At 44.5% G+C, this 16,944-nt stretch overlaps 2 long non-coding RNA genes across 7 annotated transcripts in view; one reads left to right on the top strand and one right to left on the bottom strand.

Moving 5' to 3' along the window:
* Positions 1–1,878, bottom strand: part of LOC147365598 (uncharacterized) — a 34,793-nt gene extending 32,915 nt beyond the window's left edge. For all 5 annotated transcript variants that reach the window (XR_015132590.1, XR_015132587.1, XR_015132591.1 and 2 more), the window contains exon 1: positions 1,743–1,878. This is a non-coding gene — a long non-coding RNA (uncharacterized LOC147365598). The remainder of the gene's footprint in view (positions 1–1,742) is intronic.
* Positions 1,747–16,220, top strand: LOC147365597 (uncharacterized). Of its 2 annotated transcripts, XR_015132593.1 has the most exons (3): positions 1,774–1,885; positions 15,509–15,542; positions 15,822–16,220. It is a non-coding gene; the product is annotated as an uncharacterized LOC147365597 (long non-coding RNA). The 2 variants fall into 2 exon arrangements; XR_015132592.1 differs by lacking the exon at positions 15,509–15,542 and having other exon boundaries at positions 1,747–1,885.
* Positions 16,221–16,944: the final 724 nt, after the last annotated feature.

Genomic DNA, 16,944 nt, shown 5'->3' with positions numbered 1-16,944 from the left:
GCAGCTTTTTGAGATACAATTCACACAACATAAAATTCATCTTTTTTAAAGTGTACAGTTCAGTAGTTGTTACTACATTACAGAGCTGTGTGCCCATCACATATTTAATTCCAAAACATTTCATCAGCCCAAAAGGAAATTCCATCTCCCCAAGCTCCAGTCCCTGCCAGCCACTAATCTAGTTTCTGTCTCTAATGTGCTGTCTGTGTGTCTGGCTTCTTTTTAGCATAATGTTTTCAAAGTTCACCCACTTTGCAGCATGCATACACATTTCATTCTTTTCAGTCCCAAATAATATTCCATTAAATGGATAGATCATTTTTTTTGGTTATCCAGTCATCAGCTGAATTCCTTCCACTTTTTAGCAGTTAGGAATAATGTTACTATGAACATTCATACACGGTGGTTTGGGGGAGCATTTATTTTCATTTCTGTTGAATATAGCAATTCCATTTTTGTTTAAATAAAATAGGAATAGAAAGACAACAACAACACACACACACCAAAATGTTAACAGAGGTTATTTCTGGACAGGTAATTTTTTTTTCCTCCTTTGAGCATTTTTATTTAAATTTTTCAAAAATAAAAATTGATTGTTTAATCAGGAAAAAACATTTTTTAAAAGAAAAACAAAAGCAAAACCTCATGTCAGCCCCAGAACTGATCCCCTGTCTTTCCAACACCAAACTCAGAGCCGCTGGCACTGGAGCTCTTGGCTGGAAAGTTCCACGTCCCCCCAACCCCCACCCCCCGCCGCCACCAGCGTCACCACTTTTAAACATTACACCTCACCCTGGGCGTAAAGTGGCTTCTGTGGCCTACAAAGTGGCCCTTGTTGATATTCCTGTCAGCCACAGGCCATGCCAAACGACCCATATTTACTTGCCAAAAAAAACAAAACAGGATACCGTGGAGGCTGCCATTCAGCTCAGGTATCTTTGCTCCCTATCCCAGGACAATGTCCATCAGTTTCACTGTAACAGTTTTATATTTTTAAAGAACCGATTATTGAAGCGTGCGCGCGCGCGCAAACACACACACACACACACACACACACACACACACACACACACATCTCTTCAGAAGCTTGGATCCACTGCAGTTTCACTGCCCTGAAAACCACTTAACGGCGCGCAGATCGGTTTGCCCTGGACACCAAAGAAGTGCTCCAGATTTGAGCCACTGGGTGGCGAAACTAGAACTGTGGGCGCTCCCCGTTAGGGTGGGGCGGAGCAGATATTTCCAGCTCTCAGGAAACTGGAGTTTGACTCATATTTTAGCTGACTCGTGAATCAGAACCATCAAAGGCTAGATTTCTTTTGTCTGAGCAAAAAAGATGACTCTTAACAGCAGCCATCCCCGCGCTTGCGGAGGGAAAACACAAAAGAGAAGAATTTGGAATGACTCAGCCCCGGCCGCCCGCGGGCGCGGGCCGCGCCAACAATGGAAAGTCACAGCGGGGCCTCAGAACTGGGCTCCGGGCACCCCGGACGCTTAAAAAAAAAAAAAAAAAAAGTGACTGTTACTCTTTTCTTTTATAGCCTAAAATGCAGAACTAACTTTTCAGATTACTGTTCACTGATGATACTTCGTAAAACGCACAGTAGTCGTGGGACCGTATTCCCCAAAGCCAGGGTCATCGTGGCGGGAGAAAGACGCCTGGAGACCACCCCCCCCCCCCGCCAGATCTACTCCCGTTCCCCCCGGGGGGTGGGCAGGACCCTCATGCTCTCTTCACCCACCAAAAACTATCCTGAAACAGGCACAAGAATCCACATCACAGCCTCAGCGTCCAGGCTCAGGGTGTAGGCTCGGATCTCGAAGGGAAGAACTTGCCCCCGGCGGGAACACGGTGTCGGTGAGGGCGCTGGCCCGAAGCCTGGTGGTGAGGAGCTCTTTTCGGGGCGGGGGGCGGGGGGGGGGTGGTGGCAGGGAGGGGAGCCGTCGTCTATTACAGAAGTGTTGAGCTTGGAGTATGCAGTATCTTGTCTGGGACTCAGTGACTCTCGAGGAATATGGCAGCTGCCGCCAAGAGTCGAAAATCAATTGATGTTTCATATCCCGATTTCTGCCCTCGGCCAGCTTGCCGATGCGCAGGAAGAAAAGCGTTGCTGGCCTGGGCAGGCGCTCTGAGGGTCCCGGGGCAGCTCCAGCCGGGCCCCGGGGCGGCCAGGCTCATATCTTCCCATCCCCCAGCCGTCGGTGCACCCCAAGCGGCTGCGGCCCGCAGCGCCCCGGCTCCGCTAGCCCGGGAGCAGCCGGAGGCCCCAGAGGCGGTGCTGCGCTTTGGGGCGAAGGGCCGTGGTGGGGGCGGCGGGGTTGGGGGCGGGGTGGGGAGTAGGGGTTGGATCTCTTCCGTGTTCCACCCCCGCTGGCCAGCACCCGGTGCCCTGCCCAGGACGGCTTCCTGCCGCCCAAAAGCCCAGGTTGCCATATCAATCCATACCTTGCTCCCCTAAAATCTCCCTCCCAGCTTCCAAGAACACCTCTCTGATACCCTAGTATGTAAGAGTCCCTCTCTGAGATTTCTCTATAGTTTAGTATCCGAAACCAAGAATTCTCAGATGCAACTAGAGATTATCATACTAAGTAGAGGAAGTCAGAAAGGGAAAGATAAGTACCATATGCTATCACTTATATGTGGAATCTTAAATATGACACGTGAGATAGTCCCTGGAAGTCCAGTGGTTAGGACTCCTTCCACTGCAAGGGACGCAGGTTAGATCCTTGGTTGGGGAACTTGGATCCTACAAGCCATGCCACCGGGTCAAAAAGTAAAATAAATTTTAAAATATGATACAAATGAACCTATCTAGGAAACAGAATAAGACACGTGAAGAACAGACGGGTGGTTGCCAAAGGGGTGAGGGGAGGGAGAGGGGTGGATTGGGAGTTTGGGATTAGCAGATACAAGCTGGTGTATATAGAATGGATAAGCAACAAGGTCCTCCTACCTTATAGCACAGGAAACTATATTCATTACCCTGTGATAAACCATAATGGAAAACAATTAGGAAGAATGTATCGGGCTTCCCTGGTGGATCAATGGTGAAGAATCCACCTGCCAAGGCAGGAGGTGTGGGTTTGATCCATCGTTCGGTAAGATACCACGTGTTGTGGAGCAACTAAGCCCATGCTGCACAATTACTGAGTCCTTGCTCTAGAATCCAAGAGCTGCAACTACGGACCCCATGTGTCCCAACTACCGAAGCCTGTGGCCCCAGAGCCCACGCTCCTGGCAACAAGAAATCACTGCAATGAGAAGCCTTGCACCGAAATTAGAGGGTAGTCCCTGCTCCCCAAAACTAGATAGAAGGCCATGCAACAACAAAGACCCAGCATAGTCAAATAAATAAATAGTAAAATAAGAAGAATGTGTATACATATATAACTGAGTGACTTTACTGTACAGCAGTAATTAATACAACATTGTAAGTCAACTATACTTCAATAAAAATAAATTTAAAAAAAATTTTTTAATATAGCGAATGATCAAATGGCATTCAATATTCCCACACAGAAAGTTTCCACTGGTGTCAATATCTCATTTATGCCACACTCCATCAGACAAGAGTCATAGAGAGCTAAAATGCCAAATTTTATAAATCGGTTCAAAGTTGAACTTTAGCAGTTTCCACAAAGCTTGAAAAAAAAAATGGTCATCTCAGAATCTCACAAGGATAGGAAATTGTTAACAACAAAATTAAAAACTATTAAAATGGGAATTACCCATATTATACTTGACATGAGCCATACATTTTTTTCTTTTTATAGAATGAATGTAAATCCCCAATTGTTTTATATATAAGAGGAGCCTGGTGGGCTACAGTCCATGGGGTTGCAAAGAGTCAGACGCAACTGAGTGACTAACACACACACACACACATATATATATATGAGCGTGGTGCTAGTGGTAAAGAACCTGTCAGTGCAGGAGACATAAGAAACTCGGGTTCCATCCTTGGGTCGAGAAGATCCCCTGGAGGAGGGCATGGCGATCAACTCCAGTATTCTTGCCTGGAGAATCCAATGGACAGAGGAGCCTGTTGGGCTACAGTCTATAGGGTCACAAGGAGTTGGACAGGACTGAAATGTGCACAAACAACCTATATTTATAACAAACATTCTAAGGATATCCAGATTGCTTGATGGATTACAGTGATATAAATACATACAATTTTGGGTTGACCAATTTGAATAACATATTTCTACTTCTTGAGTTCTCTTTAAACTGTCTTAAGAAACAGACTTTCTCTTTAAGCAAAAGTCGCTCAGTCGTGTCCGACTCTTTTCGACCCCATGGACTATACAGTTCATGGAATTCTCCAGGCCAGAATACTGGAGTGGGTAGCCTTTCCCTTCACCAGGGGATCTTCCCAACCCAGGGATCAAACCCAGGTCTCCCACATTGCAGGCAGATTCTTTGCCAGCTGATTCTTTATCAGCTGAGCCACAAGGGAAGCTGGAGTTTCTCTTTAAATAACAAATAAAAATTCAAGATAGAAGCAAACAAAACAGACTTCTCAGAGGGCAAAGCATACTATTAATTAGTCACCCAAACAGTGGCAGAAAACCCATCTGGGGCAAACCGGGTTCACCTTGGGAGATCTGAGCAATTTATCTGAATTCAGAAACTACTCCTTACCCCTCACACTCCCAGTGAAAAGGAAAGAGGGCGGTAGAGAAGCAGGTGAAGGTACAGTTTTAAAAGAAAAGAAAGCCCAATTCAGCACTGTATTTTGAAAAGACACCTATCTTTATTAAGAGCTCTTATAGCTAATTAGTGTGTTTTGTACTGCTTTTGTTGGATACTTGGAGATTTATTTGTAAACTCTGCAATAATTTCTGTGGACATCAGCAAAGCTGGGTTAGCAAGTGTGGCAGGAAATGTGGAACTAGCCTGACTGTGTCAGACTGACCTGACAATGTTATTTCTTCCTGGGGATGCTCTTTGTGCATTATTTTTATATACGCAGAACTATTGTGCATGCCTACTAAGTCTCTTCAGTCGTGTCCAACTCTGTGCAACCCTTTGGACAGTAGCCCACCAGGCTTCTGTCTCCGTGGAATTCTCCAGGCAAGAATACTGGAGTGGATTGCCGTGCCCTTCTGCAGGGAACCTTCCCTGGGATGGAACCCACGTCTCTTATACCTCCTGTGTTGGCAGGCAGGTTCTTTACCACTAGCACCACCTGGGGAGCCCACACAGAGCTGTTACTTACCTATAAACAAATTTGGAAAAAAGTAGTTATTTTAGCAATAGCTTCCTAGTTGCAGAGTTTCAAAGTATAGCAAGGAGAGATAAGAAAGCTTTCCTCAGTTATCAATGCAGAGAAATAGAGGAAACAATAGAATGGGAAAGAGTAGAGATCTCTTTAAGAAGATTAGAGATACCAAGGGAACATTTCATGCAAAGAGGGGCTCAATAAAGGACAGAAATGGTATGGACCTAACAGAAGACGATATTAAGAAGAGGTGGCAAGAATACACAGAAGAACCGTACAAAAAAGATCTTCACGACCCAGATAATCACAAAGGTGTGATCACTCACACTCACCTAGAGCCGGACATCCTGGAATGTGAAGTCAGGTGGGCCTTAGGAAGCATCACTACAAACAAAGCTAGTGGAGGCGATGGAATCCCAGTTGAGCTATTCCAAATCCTGAAAGATGATGCTGTGAAAGTGCTGCACTCAATATGCCAGCAAATTTCAAAAACTCAGCAGTGGCCACAGGACTGGAAAAGGTCAGTTTTCATTCTAATCCCAAAGAAAGGTAATGCCAAAGAATGCTCAAACTACTGCACAATTCCACTCATCTCACATGCTAGTAAAGTAATGCTCAAAATTCTCCAAGACAGGCTTCAGCAATACGTGAACTTCCAGATGTTCAAGCTGGTTTTGGAAAAAGAGGCACCAGAGATCAAACTGCCAACATCTGCTGGATCATTGAAAAAGCAAGAAAGTTCCAGAAAAACATCTCTTTCTGCTTTATTGACTATGCAAAAGCCTTTGACTATGTGGATCACAATAAACTGTGGAAAATTCTGAAAGATATGGGAATACCAGACCACCTGACCTGCCTCTTGAGAAACCTATATGCAGATCAGGAAGCAACAGTTAGAACTGGCCACGGAACAACAGACTGGTTCCAAATAGGAAAAGGAGTACGTCAAGGCTGTATATTGTCACCCTGCTTATTTAACTTATATGCAGAGTACATCATGAGAAACGCTGGACTGGAAGAAGCACAAGCTGGAATCAAGATTGCTGGGAGAAATATCAATAACCTCAGATATGCAGATGACACCACCCTTATGGCAGAAAGTGAAGAGGAATTAAAAAACCTCTTGATGAAAGTGAAAGAGGAGAGTGAAAAAGTTGGCTTAAAGCTCAACATTCAGAAAATGAAGATCATGGCATCTGGTCCCATCCCTTCATGGGAAATAGATGGGGAAACAGTGGAAACAGTAGCAACTTTATTTTTCTGGACTCCAAAATCACTGTGGATGGCGATTGCAGCTATGAATTAAAATATGCTTGCTCCTTGGAAGAAAAGTTATGACCAACCTAGATATCATATTAAAAAGCAGAGACATTACATTGCCAACAAAGGTCCGTCTAGTCAAAGCTATGGTTTTTCCAGTAGTCATGTATGGATGTGAGAGTTGGACTATAAAGAAAGCTGAGTACAGAAGAATTGATGGTTTTGAACTGTGGTGTTGGAGAAGACTCTTGAGAGCCCCTTGGACTGCAAGGAGATCCAACCAGTCCATCCTAAAGGAGATCAGTCTCGGGTGTTCATTGGAAGGACTGATGTTGAAGCTGAAAACCCAATACTTTGGCCACCTGATGCAGAGAGCTGACTCATTTGAAAAGATCCTGATGCTGGGAAAGATTGAGGGGAGGAGGAGAAGGGGACAACAGAGGATAAGATGGTTGGATGGCATCACCGACACAATAGACATGGGTTTAGGTGGACTCTGGGAGTTGGTGATAGACACAGAGGCCTGGTGTGCTGTGGTGCATGAGGTTGCAAAGAGTCGGACAGGACTGACCGGCTGAACTGAACTGAACTCCTAGTTGCCTAGTTCTGTGTAGTCAACAATACTCAACCGATTGCCTTTTTAATGAACTCACAGCTCATACTATGTGCATGCTGAGTGCTCAGAGGAACTCATTTAATCTAAGTCATTTAATCCTCAGGAAGTAAGTATAATATTATCTTTCACATTTTACAAATAGGGAAAATGAAGCAAAGAGAGGTGAAGTAAATTGTCCAAAATCTCACCTCTAATACATTGTACAGGTGGGATTAGAACCCAGGCGGTCTGGGCCAGAGTCCACACATCCAAGCACTAAGCTGTGCAGACCTGACCTGCAAATGCTTCCTAAGGGGAATAGACATGTGAAGTGGCTTAATTAAGCTCATTTGCTGAAGATGTGTTAGCAAAAATGTGTTCTAGCGCTGTCCATACCTCTCTAACAGATGTTTTCACCAGCCATCCTAAAATAAATCTGTTGCTAGTATTTACCCAGCAGTGTAAGTTTTGAAGCAGTGTGACCCAGTCTTTCTCTTTAACTCTCAGTTTCAGCTAAACTAAAATTCCAGTTCATATTCTCCTGCCTCAGCATTCTCTCTGTGCTTTTCCCTCCACCTAGAATGCCCCCAAGGTAACTCTCCCCAACTGCCTTCTTTTTTTGAAACTCCGTCTACTCGAGGCCCAGCTCACACCGGCATTCCATTGTCACCCTAGACAGAAATTCTCCAAAGTCTGAAATCATACAGCTGCTATTATCTGCACCACTCACATGCCTACATATCTTATCTCCCCTGCTCAGTCAGCAATTTCTTTCCCCCACAATACTTAGCACAGCACATTTTCCCATAAATAGTTCCCTGAATGTATAGCCCTACATTGTTTGTGCTCCATTCATCCTCTCTGCTAAATATCTACATACATAGATAGATACATTACATACATGTTTATGTAAAATTTCAAAAAGAAAAGACATCCTACTAAAAGAACCATGATTTTATTCAGGTATCTTTCCATCTCCAGTTCTGGAAGTTCAGTTCAGTTCAGTCGCTCAGTCATTTCCACGTCTTTGCCACCCCATGGACTGCAGCACACCAGGCCTCCCTGTCCATCACTAACTCCCGGAGTTTACCCAAACTCATGTCCATTATGTCGGTGATGCCATCCAACCATCTCATCCTCTGTTGTCCCCTTCTCCTGACTTCAGTCTTTCCCAGCATCAGGGTCTTTTCCAATGAGTCAGTTCTTTGAATCAGGTGACCGAAGTATTAGAGCTTCAGCTTCAGCATCAGTCCTTCTGATGAATATTCAGGACTGATTTCCTTAACCATTGACAGGTTTGATCTCCTTGCAGTCCAAGGGACTCTCAAGAGTCTCCTCCAACACCACAGTTCAAAACCATCATCAATTCTTCAGTGCTCAGCTTTCTTTATGGTCCAACACTCACATCCATATATGACTACTGGGAAAACCATAGCTTTGACTAGATGGGCCTTTGTCAACAAAGTAATATCTCTGCTTTTTAACATGCTGTTTAGGTTGGTCATAACTTCTCTTCCAAGGAGCAAGCGTCTTTTAATTTCATGGCTGCAGTCTCCATCTACAGTGATTTTGGAGCCCAAGAAAAAAAGTCTCTCCCTGTTTCCATTGTTTTCCCATCTATTTGCCATAAAGTGATGGGACTGGATGCCATGATCTTTGTCTTTTAAATGTTGAGTTTTAAGTCACTTTTAACTCTCCTCTTTCGCTTTCATCAAGAGGCACTTCAGGTCCTCTTCGCTTGCTGCCATAAGGATGGTGTCAGCTGCATATCTGAGGTTATTGTTCTTTATCCCTGCAATCTTGATTCCAGTTTGTGCTTCATCCAGTGTGGCATTTCTCATGAGGTACTCTGCATATAAGTTAAATAAGCAGGGTGACAATATGCAACCTTGACATACTCCTTTTCCAATTTGGAACCGTTTTGTTTTTCTATCTCTGGTTCTAATTGTTGCTTCTTGACCCACACATAGGTTTCTCAGTTGGTCTGGTATTCCCATCTCTATAAGAATTTTTATTCGTTTGTTGTGATCCACACAGTCTAAGGTTATAACGTAGTCAGAGAAGCAGATGTTTTTCTGGAATTCTCTTGCTTTTTCTATGATCCAGCGGATGTTGGCAATTTGATTTCTGGTGCCTCTGCCTTTTCTAAAACCAGCTTGAACATCTGGAAGTTTTTGGTTCATTTACTGTTAAAGCCTAGCTTGGAGAATTTTGAGCATTACTTTGTTAGCGTGTGAAATGAGTGCAATTGTGAGGTAGTCTGAACATTCTTTGGCATTGCCTTTGGGATTGGAATGAAAACTGACCTTTCCCAGTCCTGTAGTCACTGCTGAATTTTCCAAATTTGCTGGCATATTGAGTGCAGCACTTTCACAGCATCATCTTTCAGGATTTGAAATAGCTCAACTGGAGTTCCATCACCTCCACTAGCTTTGTTCATAGTGATGCTTCCTAAGGCCTACTTGACTTCGCATTCCAGGATATCTGGCTCTAGGTGAGTGATCACACCTTCGTGGTTATCTGGGTCATGAAGACCTCTTCTGTATAGTTCTTCTGTGTATTCTTGCCACCTCTTCTTAATATCTTCTGCTTCTGTTAGGTCCATACTGTTTCTGTCCTTTATTGAGCCCATCTTTGCATGAAATGTTTCCTTGGTATAGCTACTTTTCTTGAAAAGATCTCTACTCTTTCCTATTCTATTGTTTTCCTCTATTTCTTTGCACTGATGGGTAAGGAAGGCTTTCTTATCTCTCCTTGCTATTCTTTGGAACTCTGCATTCAGATGGGTATATCTTTCCTTTTCTCCTTTGCCTTTAGCTTCTCTTCTCTTCTCAGACAACCATTTTGCCTTTTTGCATTTCTTCTTCTTAAGGATGATTTTGGTCACTGCTTCCTGTACAATGTCACAAACCTCCATCCATAGTTCTTCAGGCACTCTGTTTATCAGATCTAATCCCTTGAATCTCTTTGTCATTTCCACTGTATTATTGTAAGGGATTTGATTTAGGTCCTACCTTAATGGTCTCTTGGACATTCTGGAAGTAGACCCTTGTTTTTTCTAAGCAAACAGAAATATAAAATGAGTTGCTTGGGTAATTTAAAGTTTTCTAGTAGCCACATTAATAAAGCAAAACTAAAAAGGAGAAATTAGTTTTAATAATAAATTTTATTTAACCCAGTCACCCCAAAGCATGTTAACATTTTCAACATGTAATAAATGTTTAAAAAAAAACATTAAATCAATATTTTACTTGTGTATGTGAGAGAGACACACAGAGAGGAAGAGAGAAAGAAGTTTTGGGAATCTGATGAGTATTTTATGCTTAGATCTTCCCTTAATTCAGACTGGGCACATTTCAAGTGCTCAGTAGCCACATGTACCTAGTATCTTCCATTTTGGATTAGGCAGGTCTAAGGTCCATCTAGTCAAGGTTATGGTTTTTCCAGTAGTCCTGTATGGATGTGAGAGTTGGACTATAGAGAAAGCTGAGTGCAGTAGAATTGATGCTTTTGAACTGTGGTATTGGAGAAGACTCTTGAGAGTCCCTTGGACTGCAAGGAGATCCAACCAGTCCATCCTAAAGGAGATCAGTCCTAAGTGTTCATTAGAAGGACTGATGTTGAAGCTGAAACTCCAATACTTTGGCCACCTGATGTGAAGAGCTGACTCATTGGAAAAGACCCTGATGCTGGGAAAGATTGAGGGCAAGAGAAGAAGGGGACAACGAAGGATGAGGTGGTTGGATGGCATCACTGACTTGATGGACATGGGTTTGGGTGCACTCCAGGAGGTGGTGATGGACAGGGAAGCCTGGCATGCTGTGGTTCATGGGGTCTCAGAGTCAGACCCGACTGAGCGACTGAACTGAACTGAGCCCATCAACATGGCCTTCTCGTGGCAACCCATGTTAAGTCTAGACTGGAGACCTAAGTTGGGTTGATGAGACTGAAGCAGAAGATTTATGATCCACACCTGGGAGAGATTTCCGCCTGGTGGTGATGATGAAGGAAGCCTCTAGCTCTGATCACCTGGCAGCCTTAGTGAGAAGCATCTCAGAGACATGAGGAGCAACCAGCAGGATTGGTGGTAGGATGTCACCAACCCTGAAGATGATGGAAGTGGGGAGATGGAAAGAACTTGGGCTCCTTAGTGACATCACACAGCACCTGGAGCTCATCCTACTGCTGGTCTTGAAAAATAATACATTTCCCTTTTATTTAAATCAGACTGCGTCAGAGTTTTCTGTAACATCCCAATATCAGAGCCAACCCTTGGATCCAGTGTTGTAGCCTTCTCTGGGGCCAGTCTACTCCATCAGGATGCTTTTCAAGAATTATTTTTAGCTGATTCTTCTGGATTCCACTTAGAGTCTTTCAGTAGTTTCAAATTGGCAACTGCCAATGGGTTGGGGGGTAAAGGTCCTCAAAGATGCCGGTACTTGTGAAGGCCTCACCCAGCAGGTGAGGCAGTGAGTGTACAGCAGCAGCATCTCAGGACAGACACTGCTAGCACACTGCCTTCTCAAGCAGCCAGCATGTGCTCCATTTGTCAAGGCAGGTATTTGTCATTGCCTTTCATCACCTCTCCTGGAACGCACAGGCCCTGGGACTGGCCCAAAGCTGGACAAGCAAGAGCCTTTTGCCAAGAAGCAGCTCAAGAAGCCACACTTTCCTCTGGGATATGGCAACTTTTTAGGGCAGCTTTTCCCTGTTGAAGACAGGACAGGGTGCCCTAGGACAACTGCTGGTGCAAGGAATTTCGAAGAAAGATCAGAAAGATGGACAGAGGACGTTCCTGGTGGTCCAGCGGTTAAGAATCCACCTGTCGGACTTTCCCGGTGGTTCAGTGGATGAGAATCTACATGCCAATGCAGGGGATATGGGTTTGACCCCTGGTCTGGGAAGATCCCACATGCCGTGGAGCAACTAAGCCCGTGGGCCACAACTACTGAGCCCACATGCTGCAACTACTGAAGCCCATCTGCCTAGAGCCCATGCTCTGCAACAGAAGCCACCACAATGAGAGGCCCCAGACAGCGAAACTAGAGGGTAGCACCTGCTCGCTGCAGCTAGAGAAAGCCCACGCCAGCAATGAAGACCCAGTGCAATCATAAATAAAGAAGTAAAAGAAAGACAGAGAGAGTCCTCATAGCTTCGGGGCCGTAAACTGAAGAGAAGTGGAAATAAGAAAAATGGGCAGAAAAAATGCCAGCAAGGGAGTGAGATAAAATTGCTCACAAGCCCATCGCTAACAAGCAGCAGCAGTGTGTGAATGCACCTGCTGCAAGGCAAGCAGACCTTAGGATTCACGATGATGCACAAGTCTTACAGCCCCAAACTAGGGATGGCAAAGCCACAGATTGCTGCCCCTTCAGCCCATCTGGCTTGGAAAACACACCTTGGGCACCAGTTGGTGAAAAAGGAGCAACATAGTAGAGTGAGAAGAATGTGGCTCCAGGACCGGAGAACACCACTGAGGGAGGTGACTGGTGGACAAGGCCTCCACGAGCCTCAATTTTCTAGTCTCATGAAATGAGCGCTATTATCTCAATCTCACAGCTCTAAGAAGCTTATATTCCAAAATGCACCTTACTTATAGCACATCAGCTATAAATGCCATAAATGTCACTGTTACGATTCCTTTAATAAGGAAAAAAATACCTCTGATGGATTTTTCATGCCCAGAAGCCACTACCGTTAATGTTGCTTCTGAAGGATAATTGACAAATATAAGTGTTTTTAATAAAATCATATGTTCTTACAGCATTTATTCCTATCAACTTACTCTCTCTGTGCCTCTCTTTCCTAATTTACAAAATGAGCCTTCAAATACTTGTCCTGCTGGGGCCTGGAGTGGTGGTCAGATGAGATTACAGATCCAAATGATTTATTTAGATTTAGAGCTTATACATCAAGTGTTACCTCCCTCCAAAACATTTATAGCATCTCATTGCAAAAAAAACAGCTTGCCAGGGCACAGAATCCAACTTTTGTTTTATGAAATATTATAGACAGTGGAAAGTGTAGAAAAGTAATAACATCCTTATTACTATTTGTTAAATATGGGTGACAGCCAATGTTTAAACATTTCATAAAAAAAATTTTAAATTACAGTTTGTTTGTTTTTTTAAATCTATGTCAAGGAAATTCCTTGGTGGTTCAGTGGTTAGGACTCTGTGCTTCCACTGCCAAAGACCTGGGTTCAACCCTGATTGGAGAACCAAGATCCCACAAGCTTTGCAGTGTGGCCAAAAATAGATAATATAAAATAATTTTTAAAAAAGATCTAGTCAAATATCAGGGGCTTTCCAGGTGGCTCAATGGTAAAGAATTTGCCTGCAATGCAGGAGACAAAGGTTCAATCCCTGTGTCCCGAAGATCCTCTGGAGAAGGAAATGGCAACCCACTCCAATATTCTTGCTTAGGAAATCCCATGGACAGAGGAGCCTCGTGGGCTACAGTCCATGGGGTCGCAAAGTGTCAGACACCACTTAGCGACTGAACAACAACAGCAGTCAAGTATCAACATCTTCTCTTGGATGCCTTTTAAGCCTCCCAACCCTCCATACCCTTCATTCTCAGTGCTGAGTTAGACGTGTTTTCTCTGTGACACTTTGAGATAGCTTCTGTTTAAATCACTTATCACACTTTTGTATTAACTTCTCATTACCCCAGGTTTTGCCCTCTTTGCAAGCAGGATCAAGCTTTCCTCTGTCTCCTCATCAACTCATGCTTGGTACATTGTGGGGCTTAGTAAATATCTTGTTAACTAAGTAAATTAACATGAATGAAAGACTCTGGTTTCTCTCTGTCTTTACCAACAACCAGAACCTTCTTTCTTCTCCAGGACTGTTTCTCCTGTCCCTTTCTCTTTTGTACTAGACATGAGTTCCTCTGAATGTTGCAACTATATGTCTTAAGAAAAATCCGATAGCCACACACCAGAGAAGAACTATGCTTTGATTAAAATTGATTTAGATATTGCTCTAGACTGAATGTTTGTGTCCCTTCCCATGAATATGCATATGTTGAAACTTAATCCCCAGTGTGATGGCATTTGAAGGTGGGCCTTTGGGAACTGATTAGATCATGAAGGAGGAGCCCATAAACGGTATTATTGCCTTAAGAAAAAAGACCCCAGAGAGCTCCCTCTCCCCTTCAGCTATGTGAGGATTCAGGGGAATGACAGCTGTCTCTGAACCAGGAAGGCTTTCACCAGACACAAAATCAGCCAGTCTTGATCTTGAACTTCCCAGCCTCCAGAATTGTGAGAAATAATTGTTGCTTATAAACCATCCAGTCTATGGTAGTCTATTATAGCAGCTCAAATAGACTAAGACACACATACCAAAAATACAAAAGGAAGGGCAATTAAAACAGCACTCTTTCTGTAGCTGTTAAACACTACAAGTCTGAAACACAAGACAACTCCTTTTTTTTTTTTTTGCTTACTATTTTATTTATTTATTATTTATTTTATTTACTTATTTATTTTTGGCTGCGCTGGGTCTTTGTTGCTGCTTTCCAGCTTTATCAGTTGTGGTGTGTAGGCTTCTCACTGCGGTGTCTTCTCTTGTTTCTGAACACAGGCTCTAAGGCCCCCTGGCTTCAGTAGTTGGGGCTCAGCAGTTGTGGTGCACAGGCCTATCTGCCCCAAGCCATGTGGGATCCTCCTGGACCAGGAATCCATGCCCCCTTCATCGACAGGCAGATTTTTAACCATAGTGAAGAAGGAATTCATAGGGCCTGGACTCCATCTTAGGCCTATTCATGCTGATCATGCTCGGCCACCTTTGCAATGGACTCTGAACTCTGTGTTTAGTGCCTATGAAAACAACAACAGAAGGATAAGACCCCCTCCAGACAGGGGAACCTTGAAGATCGTATCTAGGTTACTCATCACCTCAGAGAAACATACACTAATCACCCCTTCCTCCAGACAGCCCATAAATTTTTCTGTATCTATCGGAGTGTAACCTCGGGTTTATTGATTATTGGCTAACTGTTTGACTGTTTAACATAAGCACACATAGCACGTAAATGATGGGGTTATTGGGATTGTATTTTCCTTGGTTTATGTAAGTCTCAAGGAATTTGGAGTGGTGGGTTCAGACAAGTGCACATGGGGTATAAAAGGTTTTCACAAATGCTGGTCGGGGTCTTTGGCTAAGAGGAGACTCTGCCTTGGGCCCGCCGGTGTAATAAACTGCACTCCACTATCTGCATTGTCCTTCTGAGTGAGTTTGTTTCCTGGAACGCGTGGCTACAAAATTTGGTGCATTGGCCGGGAAACTCCTCACTTTGAGGAGACAGGTCTCATTTGAGGCCACCCCGAGGCTTTGTGGCTTGAATCTCCTAGAGGGGGGAAGGCGCCTCGCCCCTCTGGAAGAATTCAGCCTTTCAATGCCCCATTTCTTCGCTTTGGCAGGTAGTGAATGGCAGCAAGGGAACTGAGTGCTCAGGTGAGGAGGAATCCACCCGGCAGGGTGGAAGAGGGGGCCTGATCACCCCCCTGGGAGGGACCAGAAGGAGCGGGGACCCACAGGAGCCTGGAATAGGCAGGTGGCAATTGCTTGGTACACAGGTCGATGAGCGTGTTAGGGCTTAGGAAGGAAATTTGTGAAGGTCATTTAGGAGGTGGTGTCCACGCTGTCTTGGGGAAAATTATTACCAAGCAATCGCCAGGGGATTTTTAGGAGAAAAACTTGGTCCTTGTGTGCTCATATTCTTCCCTCCCCCAGGAGGTGTCCCATCTGCTGTGAAATTCTTGACCCCCTCGGAATTGTCAGGCTAGAACAAGGGGAATACATAAGTGAGTATGAATTGGCCTTTCCGGAGATGGCCTAGGACATGGGATATTTAACCCATCTGTGTTTTCATCCACACCTGATCAAGTCCACCAAAGCAGAATGGACTTTGAAAGTTAAGGGAGAAACAGTCTTGGACCACGTGGTGTTCTGATTCAGCCGTGCTGACCGCCAGGTGAAGACACACTGATCCCCCTTCTCCCTCTGGGATCTGGCAGGTAAGGCTCTTCTCACCCCAGTTAGGAAGGAGGCGGAATGGCACTTTAAGTGTTTCATTGAGTGGAAATACCAGAAATACAAAGGGTACCGAGAACTTCATAGACAGAACGAAAAGGAAAAGTAGAAGAAGGTAAGCAAGATGGGGGGAAGTGAATCTAAGGCAACTGTATTGGAGTGCATGATTAAAAATTTTAAGACAGGATTAGGAGGAGACTATGGGGTGAAGATGAAGTCTAACTGCCCTCACATACTCTGTGAGGTTGAATGGCCCCCTATGGGAGTAGGATGGCCACCAGAGAACACCATAAACTTAAAAATAATAGAAGCAGTCTGTACAGTAGTCACAAGAGAGCCAGGACACCCGGATCAATATCCATATATTGACTCATGGCTGGGGTTAGCTCAAGACCCTCCTACTTGGACAAGGTTCTGTATCCAGAAGGGAAAGGGAAAAATATTAATGGCACAAAAAAATGACTAATGATAAAAAAGGAAATTCTACAGGATTTGAACGGGGATGACCTGACCCCTTCCCAATACTAGATGATGTTCCTGCCTCCCAGTGCTCCACCAGGACCGGAGGCTGCCTTAATGCCCGATCCAGGGCCAAGTGAAGTCCTGCAGCAGCTGCTGCTCCTCCGCCAGCTCTCCCTGGGGTCGTAGAGCCGCCACCTCAGCAGGCTCTGATCCCCGGTGACAGAAGTCTCTGGCCAGCACTTCCCAGAATCCGGCTCCAGCCGAACCGCCCAAGCTATACCCGTATCTACCGGTGAGTACTGACAAGAAGGGGAAGGAGACGTTGGAATTAAGCAGAAACTGCGCTCTGCCAGAGAGTCGG

Source organism: Bos grunniens, chromosome 9, assembly GCF_055505025.1.
Source record: "Bos grunniens cultivar Pamir isolate PY7600 chromosome 9, Bosgru_T2T1.0, whole genome shotgun sequence".
In the NCBI taxonomy this organism is placed as follows: Eukaryota; Metazoa; Chordata; class Mammalia; order Artiodactyla; family Bovidae; genus Bos; species Bos grunniens.
Note: the sequence above shows the minus strand (reverse complement) of the source record. Positions and strands in the feature narration are given on the sequence as shown.